Source organism: Helianthus annuus, chromosome 10, assembly GCF_002127325.2.
Source record: "Helianthus annuus cultivar XRQ/B chromosome 10, HanXRQr2.0-SUNRISE, whole genome shotgun sequence".
In the NCBI taxonomy this organism is placed as follows: domain Eukaryota; kingdom Viridiplantae; phylum Streptophyta; class Magnoliopsida; order Asterales; family Asteraceae; genus Helianthus; species Helianthus annuus.
The window spans coordinates 34,300,342-34,311,190 of record NC_035442.2 but is presented as its reverse complement, the minus strand read 5'-3'; the positions used below and the strand labels follow the sequence as shown (position 1 = coordinate 34,311,190).

The 10,849-nt window shown below is 31.1% G+C and overlaps 1 long non-coding RNA gene across 9 annotated transcripts in view; it reads right to left on the bottom strand.

Annotated features, from left to right (window-relative positions):
• The window catches only part of LOC118482960, a 3,928-nt gene extending 77 nt beyond the window's left edge, over positions 1-3,851 (bottom strand). Inside the window, exons 1-9 of one of the 9 annotated variants that reach the window (XR_004869369.1) lie at positions 3,594-3,850; positions 2,730-2,834; positions 2,441-2,572; positions 1,407-2,216; positions 1,134-1,188; positions 616-903; positions 471-540; positions 253-351; positions 1-131 (exon numbers count right to left, since the gene is read on the bottom strand). The exon at positions 1-131 is cut by the window's left edge and continues 77 nt beyond it. This is a non-coding gene — a long non-coding RNA (uncharacterized LOC118482960). Of the gene's footprint in view, positions 132-252; positions 352-470; positions 541-615; positions 904-1,133; positions 2,217-2,440; positions 2,573-2,729; positions 2,835-3,593 lie in introns of all 9 variants that reach the window. The other 8 variants (XR_004869368.1, XR_004869371.1, XR_004869370.1 and 5 more) reach the window with 8 other exon arrangements.
• Between the last annotated feature and the right edge of the window lie 6,998 nt (positions 3,852-10,849).

The window sequence follows — 10,849 nt, the reverse complement described above, 5'->3', positions numbered from 1 at the left end:
GTTTGTCATTACATTATTAACACCTAAAATACGATTTATAACTTAAAAATAGAGTTAACCGCATAAGTCAACCAATCTTCACGAATGCCATCCATATCCGCAGCCGAGTATTCTTCTACTCCTTTCCCAACCTGAGACAACAATTAAATAAAATAAATCTTAAAAATCAGAATTTAATCTTAATATATGAATTTAAGCATTTGTTTGGATAATATTTCTCTAATATACAGACTTAAATATGCCTAAACTTACATTATCATTGTCAAGTATTTCAACTCCTTCGTAAGCTATCTCCTTCATGAACTTCATCACATAGTAGCCGCATTCAGTACCTCCTGGCTGACGTGGACACTACCACAATTAAAAATATCAAGAAATGTGAAACCATTGCGTTTTAAGTTTAAACTAAAGGGTGTCAATATTTACAATATCATTACAACCACAATTTACATAAGGGATTAAGTGCTTACCCTAGCGTTAATCCATACGAGTTTAACCCTTATGTTGGCACCACTTTCTGAAGCATACACGACCATTGCCCTGTAAAAAATCAAAATTATATCAAAGTATATTCCAACTCTTTTATCATCCATTATGATAATTTGTATTACTTACGTATCAATAATTTGCCTCAACTGCTCATCGACACTTCTAGGCCGTAAGGAATCAAGATAATAGCAAGTAGTTGTTTTCAGGTTTAGTACTGCCAACACCCAATGGTTTCTTCAAAATCCAAAATTCAATCAAAACAAATTAAGATAATAGGTCTTAAGAGATACTTATTTAAAAGTAAAATCAAACTCGGGATTGTAGGGCAATAGGATGATATCATTGCCCTTTCTTTTATACATTCGATCTGCAACCGCTCTACTTGCATCCTCGATGTGTTGCTCAATTTCGTACCTGTTATCAAGAATAACAACAAACTGAGACCATAACCTCGTACGACCTGGTTACCACGCCCAACGCTATGAACAAGGTGCATAAAGCCTCTTAAATCATTTCACTCAAAACATTAGATTATTGCTAAAATACATTACTTTTTGCGTCATATTTGACACTAATTAATCATAAGAAATAATAATAGAAAAGTTAACAAAACTTAATATTATAACAAAAGAACAGAAATTTACACCATCAAAAGAGCATTCTCAGCCACTAGCCACTGGCTACTATAGCAGCTATAACCTATAAAAACATAAGACAAAATTAGTTAACAACCTATTTTTAATAGGAAGCATCAATGTATTAATAAATGCTTCAAGCCTAATTTTAAATGCCAATGTACCTAAGCTTTCACAATTCTGAGGAACATTATTGCAGATAACACCAATAATTGAAGCAGAAGTTGAAAAATGACCGATAATTAAAACACAAGACAAATGAAAATAACGATTGAATTTAACCTGTCTCAATTCTTGAGCCTTATTTTTGTCATGGTCTATGAGATACCTACATGCATATGAACAACAGAAAAATGAAGGTCCAATCATGGCTAGCCACATCACCCCACCACCCGCCCCGCGCCAGGCTCCACAGCGACGCCAAAAGGGCAACGCCGACACCAACGCTGGCCCGGAGTGGCTTAGCCAGCGTTGGCTGGCTTCCCCCACCCAAACAACGCCGCCACTCCCCGCGGTCTAATGACAAACAAAGAAAAGCCTATAAAGAAGCCGTTTCTATATTCTATAATAACTTCAAGGTAAATACAACACACGACGACCCAATACTGTAACCAAGAAAGATAGTGACAAATAACGAAAAGACTATAAAAAGCCACTTTGTGTTCTAAATAAATCTTGAACTTTGTACCAACATCTAGTTACTTTGGTTTTGTTCACCTATGCCCTAATTTCACAGGTCCTGTGTAATAATGAACAAATAATAACATATCTGCAACAAAACCATTCCAGGTTTCTTCTTTCACCATCTGCAAAAAACAGAAGCTATATAACACCACTTCTGAACTAAATTATTTATCAAAGAAGTATATATAACACCATCACAGGTTGATTCACTGGTTATCTAAAAAAATAGAAAACAGAAAGTAGGAGAAGTATACTCTATAACTAACTTGCTAGAAGGTGTTTCAGCAAGCCACTTGACAACTACAGAATATACGTCAGCTGCTTCCCCATTAACCTTGTAACTTTCATATATATGTTTTGCAAACTAATTGCCATTTCATGCTGACCTTGCGCTCGCAGTAGCTTATTCTGCCAAAGTTACAAAATGTGTTGGGTTGGGTCAAAATGAGTTACTCTTCAATACAGGGCATGCACTAAAAATTTTTGAGTAGTCTCAAATAGAATTACAAATATGATACATCACTACTATAAGAATCTCCTATTTTAATAAAATGATTTATGTTGGTATAAGCATCAAAATCAGCATAAATGGAAATAACCAGTAACGCTAAAAATTTACACAAGGAAGTTACCATCTCTAGTTGGGAGAAATCTGGATCTGGACTCCCTAATGTGAGGCAGTAAAATGTTCTCGCTCCATATATAATACCGCAGTGAAGTATAAGCCGTAGCCCTACCAATTGTCGTGGGAAGCAAGTCACAAACTGGTAATAGCATATAAGATCTGGATAAGTTTTTTTTTTCCTTATTTTATACATAATTTAGCATCACGAGGGATGGTATGGGTCGGTCAGGTCGGGTAGATAAGCCAAAACTTGTAAGTAACTGATGTATGAAATATAGAAAGATCACGAAATTGACCTTTGTTCTTGTTCTATGTCCATTTGCGCCACTTCAAATGTAAGGTTCAACAACATTTGGAAATAAAGAGGACGCACAAATGTCAAACTGTAGACAAAGTTGCTGCTACAAAATATCAACAACATTTGGCCGTTAGATGCCAACATTAGATTTAAAATCTATCAAAACAAAATAATTTCACAGTTAACCCATCGGTGTCCGTTTATTCATATTGAGAAGCCATGTTAAATTAACTTAATGAAAAATAACAACTTTCTAGTTTGTACATAAGTGAATAACTGTAAAACAAAATAAGTATGTGCATCCTTAATGGAGGCAATTCATCGAACAGTTTGTGGGCATGTAGCTCATTGCTTGTTGACAATCTAAGATCAACACATCGATTTCCACTGGTATGGATGAGCTCGGTACCGTCCGGTACTGAACCGGTATCGAAAATCCCCAAAAGTGGGTACCCGTACCGGTACCGAATATAACCGGTTCGGTACCGGTATTTGAGGGTAAAAACCGGTACCGAACCGGTACCGAAAATGCTAAAAGTCAGTACCGAATCGGTACCAAAAAAGTACCCGGTTCGGTAAATTCGATACGGGGTACCGGGAACGATTTACTCATCCCTAATTTCCAGCCATACAATACTTCATGGTTAAGTTATAAACATATACTAAATCACAACATAATAATGAATGACTACCAATCGAGTTGATAGAAAAATGCATAAGAAACACAACAACAAGTTGTTAAAGAATCCTAACTATTATGTCCATGATACTACTCAAGGACACAGTCTGAAAATAATCTAATCAATCATTAAACAAATTTTTTTAAAAACACGTAAGAAATATCCAAATTGAGGATACTAACCTGCGCCCAACAAGTGAATTGGACACCAGACCTTAGAGTTTTTCAAATCGAAGGTTTCTTTTGCTAAAATGAGTTTATGGCGACATTGTCTCTAAGTGTGAGAAACTTGAAGTAGAGGGGATATGAAGAAGATGAAGTATAACTGAATATAGAAGATGAAATTCATGGAGGGATTTGGGGGCGGGAATGAAAATTTTAGGATCTGATAAAAATTTTTGAATGATATGTTGACTTATAATTTGAATCTGGTTGAAAAAAGGTTATGGATGCTTAAACATATACGAGGGGGAATGAAAATTTTGGGAAAATGAAAAAAAAAAAGATAAACTTTTGATAAAAATATGGAGTCACATGTTTTTTTAGAAATATATTTTTTAATGCAAAACTTTCCTAGCCTCCTAGGGGCAAATGCTAGCCGAGCTATTCAAGCTAGTCTTGTAACGAGCCACGACCCGAGCTTAAACAAGCTTAAGTCTAATCCCAAGCATAAAAATAAGATTTTTTAGTAAAAAGTAAATGAGCCCAAGTTTAGGCTTTACTTATCGAGCTCAAGTCAGGCTTGCGAACTTAAACGAGCTCATTATTTATATAACTTTTAAATAATATATTAAATATATATCTAAATAAAATAGTTATTATTTATAAAATAACATAGCGTATGTATATGGGAAATAGTATTGTTAATGAATGTAGTAGGAAGATATAAGTAATACTATATTGCATAATGGTTCTACTAATATCAAGTGGCAGTTGGGATGGTAATTGAACGGGTTTAGGTAATCCTAAACCCAATTAGTTAAGTTTGTCTTAAGATTTTGGGGGTTAGATTGAAGCGGTGGTTATTCGTCAGCCACTAGCTCATATGCGAGGGGATTCGTCGTCATAATTTTGCAGGTGGTGGTAAAGTGGGAGACAGCTTATGGTTAGAAAAGATGGAAGGTTAGGAAGGGAAGGAGGGAAAATGAAAAATGAATTAGGTTAAGAGGGATAACGAAAATGAATGGATGGTTTTTGAGCGGTCCACACTAAAATCGCCCAAAATCTAATAGGTCTCTCAAAATATGTATATTTTAGTCGGTGGGCAATTATTTTAGGCGGGTTATGATCTAGAAAAATTGTGAAACATTATTTTGGGCGGCTTAATGGTATAGACCACCCAAATTTATTTTATTAGCCACCCAGAATTTTTATTTTTTAGTAGTGATAGGGTAACTTCTAAAACCAACACCAAACGACATGGCCATCCCAAAACCACTAAGACAAACCTAACTGTAACGAGCTTGAACCTAAAAACAAGCTCGTTAAGTAAACTAGCCCGAGCTCAACCTAGCTCATGAGCCTAAACGAGACATTGTTAATATAATTTTTAATTAATATATTAGATATATATCACTTTTCATAAGTCTGTAAAAAAATTTTCTCTAACAGTTTTCAAGTTTTCCCGATGATTTGCAATTGAAAATTAACTGTGACATCTGTGCTTGTGATATCATTTTACAGACTCTGAACAATCTATATATATTCTAAAGTTTAGTTATATGTTCTATTTTAAAACCAAAATTTATGGTTGTTTTAAATGCATCATCCTATAAAAATCCTATTAATTGCATTTAATTTATATTAAATAAATAAGAGATAAGATAAAAAATAAAATAAAATAATTATATATCAATAATCATTAAAATTAATATCATCAATAACACATTATACTAAATAATATATTATAGATAAAGGTAGATTAGTTTAAAGTTAACTTTGATCTTAATTTGTTTTAATAATTGGTTTAAAGATAATTATTCCAAACTTATGATTATTCTATAAAATGATCTTTGACAAGGTAACCATAAATTTAAATTTCGAAGTAACTAATATATTAAAAGTAGCTCAAATATAATTCGTAATAAAAACACAACAATATATTTTCAAAGAAAACATATAATAAAAAAATAGGTAAAGGGATCCAAATGATATCAAATATTAAGAACTTATCCATGATATTAGTATCAGAATTTAATAGATTAAGATAAAATTTAAACCGAAAGATCATAAGTATCATAAAAATATCATTAAATTAAAGTTAAAAAGTAAAGAAAAGAATTATTATTATAATATTAAAATAATAAAAATATATATATATATTCTAAAATTTAGTTATATGTTCTATTTTAAAACCAAAATTTATGGTTGTTTTAAATGCATCATCCTATAAAAATCCTATTAATTGCATTTAATTTATATTAAATAAATAAGAGATAAGATAAAAAATAAAATAAAATAATTATATATCAATAATCATTAAAATTAATATCATCAATAACACATTATACTAAATAATATATTATAGATAAAGGTAGATTAGTTTAAAGTTAACTTTGATCTTAATTTGTTTTAATAATTGGTTTAAAGATAATTATTCCAAACTTATGATTATTCTATAAAATGATCTTTGACAAGGTAACCATAAATTTAAATTTCGAAGTAACTAATATATAAAAAGTAGCTCAAATATAATTCGTAATAAAAACACAACAATATATTTTCAAAGAAAACATATAATAAAAAAATAGGTAAAGGGATCCAAATGATATCAAATATTAAGAACTTATCCATGATATTAGTATCAGAATTTAATAGATTAAGATAAAATTTAAACCGGAAGATCATAAGTATCATAAAAATATCATTAAATTAAAGTTAAAAAGTAAAGAAAAGAATTAATATTATAATATTAAAATAATAAAAATATATAAAAAACGATATATATTATTAAAATATTAAAATTACTATTTGTACCGATACCAAACAACACCGCACCGGTATTTTCGATACCAGTACCGGTTGACAACAAGCTTATCCCACCCCGTGATACTAAAAAATCATTAAATTAAAGTTAAACAGTAAAAAAAGGAATTATTATTATAATATTAAAATAATAAAAGTATTAAAATAACTATATATATATATATATATATATATATTCTAATATATTATTAACAAGATTTTGGCTAAATTAATTAGATTATTATAAATAATAATAATAATTTACAAATAAAACAACACAATTTACAACAAAGCAATGCATGAAACACCATATTAACATATAGTACAGTACATTAATGCTAGAACCTAATCTATACTATATTATAAAGCATTTCATAAGGATACCAACCAAATTTAAGTAATTACAATCTTTTATACTTATGGTACAACAACTTAATGATGTTAGTAAGGGGTGAAATGGTCTTTCTACATTAATATTAAAAAATAAAAAAAATAATTATCTATATCTATATCTATCTATCTATACTATATTATAAAGCATTTCATAAGGATACCAACCAAATTTAAGTAATTACAATCTTTTATACTTATGGTACAACAACTTAATGATGTTAGTAAGGGGTGAAATGGTCTTTCTACATTAATATTAAAAAATAAAAAAATAATTAAATGAGAATATAATCACAATTAATTATAATAATACAATAATAAGTTCGGTTCTTAAATGCAATTAATAAACGAAACCTATTGGGATAAACCGCAAAAGCACTCCAAAGGTCCAATTTCAATCAATATGTAATAAATTTGACCGATTAAGGAATCTCCTATCATTGCTATAAATTCACCATTTCACTCAACATCATCTCCTTTGTCTACTATTGTGCGAGTTAGAGTCGAAAAGAAAGAGATAAGTTGATATGAAATTTATTTATCTTGGTGGAAAGGTGTGTTCTTTTATACCCATTTCAACATTTATTCGAAAAAACTTTGGTTTGTTTCTTAAAATATTCAAATGGGATAACAGTTTTCTTTTACATAATCTATGAGTTTATATTGATGTTTTATTATGTTTTTGGTGATTTAGTGGTTTTTTTTTCAAATTATGATTTTATATTACAAATAAAGTATACACACAGGTTATTGGATACAAAAAGACAGACACTTCATACTTCATCAAGGTACCCTTGCATGACTATAGTATCTGGAACCATTTACCAATGTATTGTTTAATTGTTCATAAATTTATAGTCTTTTTCCTTTTTGCAGCTTCATGTATATGGAGGTGTAAAAGGGTGGGTACGAGAAAAGTTATTCATTTGGAGATAGACATTTATTTGGCATATTGGTATTTCCTTTTTTAATTTCTACTTTACTATTTTTTTAAACATATGATGCTTTTGTGTGATTTAATTGATACTATATATAGGCAATATAGACGCAGAGGAAATATTTGAGGAGGTATTGTTTGACAGGATTGGGCAGCAAACTTTAAGGGCTCGGATGTTTTCAACCCGCGCAAAAGATTTAAATTGATTGCGTTTATCTATACTATCGTATAAAGCATTTCACAAGGGTCCCAACCAAATTTAAATAATTGCAACATATTATGCTTATAGTACAACAACTCAATGAAGTTAGTAAAGGGAATTAGTCTTTCTACATGAGTATAAATTGATAAATACAATTAAATTGATAACTTTATAAATTAAGTATTGTTAAATACTTGATAAAGAATTAAATCATTTGACTTAGTTGAACATCATCACCTTCCTCATATTTACATTGCTTTTCCATTTCAAGTTCTCCGTAACCGATTACTTGATTGAATTTTATAATTAAGTCATTATTATTTGGTTTAGTAATTGCTAAACATCATACAAATAAGGTTACAACCTTTTTTTGCAATTTTATCAGATAGTTGATGAACATCATATGAAATAAAAATAAAATAAATAATAATAATAATAATTAAATATAAAAAACTTAATCAACGTTATTATGAATTTAATTATAACTATAAATGGTTTTAAAACTTAAAAGATGCTAACCAATTAGAAACGAAAATTACTAAAAGGTAATTTCATGGGGTATTATTATCTATAATACCTAATAATTGCAACAATAATGATTAAATAATGAACTTAATTACAGATGGTTTAAAACTCAAAAGAATGCTCTTTGCATCTTACCTCAAGTCTCATGGAATAAGGTTCAAATGATAACCATTGCATAATTAGGAACCACTTTTTAGCCCTTGGATCGTATTTTGATGGTTGAGACCTTTAAGTGCAATATCTATATCTCTAAGATGAAGATAATGTATGGTAATGAAGATTTGGAGCAGCAAGAGGTAAAAACAGCCCGAATTTTTCCTTTTATAAATTCGATTCGATTCGTGAGTGTTAGTGTGTGTGTTTATATTGATTAGGGTTTCATCAAATGCAATGTGAGGGTTTCCAATCGGTGTTTATACAAATAATATAGAACCCAATTTTTATGTATGTGTATGTAGTGTGTAGTATGGGGTCTTGCTTACCTCATTCAAGGAATAACAATGAAAGACAGGGGTCATTGATTTCGAAAAACTCCGCCCCTTTGTTCGCCTTCTTCCTGATTTTAAGTTACGGTGAGTCAATTTCCTTTTTTCTGATTCTAATCGATTAAGAACTATACGTGATTAACCAACGAATTGTGGTAGATTTTATGTTTCTATTGCAGTATTTGGATTGAATTGACTGTTGCAATTTAATAATCGTCAGTTATAGTTTGTTTTTTGAATATAGAGAAACGCTGACTTATTTAAGGTGCTTGATTTGGGTGAATAGTAGCAATATAAACTGCTATTGTAATTTGGTGTGATATTCAATTCAATATCAGCAACCTAATCAAATTGTTCCCTAAACATAGAGTAAATGTGTTCACCAGCAAGGTAATAATATGTACTAATTTTCAATTATAAGAGACTTCTAATAAGGAAATATAGCTATTAGGTTATGTCAAGGTAAGCATAGTTTATAAAGAATATGTTGCAGAATAAAGTTAATACAACATTTTAGTAATAAATAATAAACTGCTTTCTTATCTATAAAAGGGAACAAAACCTGGAATTTGACTTTTAGATGTCAAAACTGAATTTATATGTATATGTGTATGTAGTATAATATATATATTTAACATCTATTTTACACCATCTAAAACAATGAAAAAGAAAAAATAAAAATAAAAAAATTTGAAAACTGTGACGTCTTTTGAAGAGGGTTGAGAAACAACACGTCCATAGAATTGAAGTTTTGTGAGACCACATGTGGTGGGGCGCAAACCTCTCTCAAAGCGTCTTAAAAACGCGGGGGAACACTGTACCCTCGGGCGTTTTGGGCCTTTTTTTGACTGGTAGTGCTACCACAAAGCGCCGAACGAGGAGTGGACTTTGGTCAAAATAACCATGGTCAAACGGCTAACTTTAAAAAAACCGGTTTTTGTTTTAAAAATCTATACTATATTCGCACTTTCGTACCGTGTCACGCACTATCTATATCAGTCGTCGTTCCAGGAAAAAACAATAACTATTATGCATGTCGTGCATCGCACGGGTGTTCCCCTTAGTACAATATTAATAAAACAGTGTGTTTTGATCCCAATGTTTGTCATTTATGTTTGGTTTTGTGCCCATGTTGATTTTTGATCGATTTTGAACTCTATATCGTTTTCTAGAAAGTTATACGCAAACTGATGCGTAAACACGATCAGTTTAACGCGACAAACACTCCGGAACATCATCATAAACTTAACATACCTTAAATAACCTTTACATAACTTAGAAATAAGTTTTAAAGGCTTTGGTATGGCAAAAACAAGTTTATTCGCTCTCAGGGACTATTTGCGTCAACTTGCGAAAGTCTGCCGTTTCGTAAGGCAACGTACAGTCCGGAACTTGATCATAAGTTAAACATACCATAAATAACCTAAACATGGCTTAGAAATAAGCTTTGATAGGTTCGGTGTGCAAAAACATGCTTACATGATCTTACAGGGACTAAAAGTGTCAAAAACGGCGTAAGTTTGCATTTTCGCGCATATCTTACGTTCTGGACACATCTGGACATCCAAAATTTTTGTACACACTAAAATATTTTTATTTTAGTGATCGGCATGCAAAAATTCCATTCGTCGCTTAATTTGGTTCGTTTTCGCATCCGTTTGAGTTCCGTCGTAATTAACCGAACAACGCGATCGTACGACCAAACGAACCGACATCCGAGATTTTTTCGAGCATGTTTTGAGTCCCCTACTTTAACTTCATTTTAGAGCCTTGAAATGAGGTTAACGGAGGTTAAAAACGTCAAAAACAAGCTTAAACACGTGCAGGGACCATTTCTGTCATTTTTGAAACTTTGCTGAATCAGACACATGGTAGCGTAGCGCGACCATCCCCTGCCTATTCCGTCGCGCTACGCGACGATCACATCTGGGCAGAA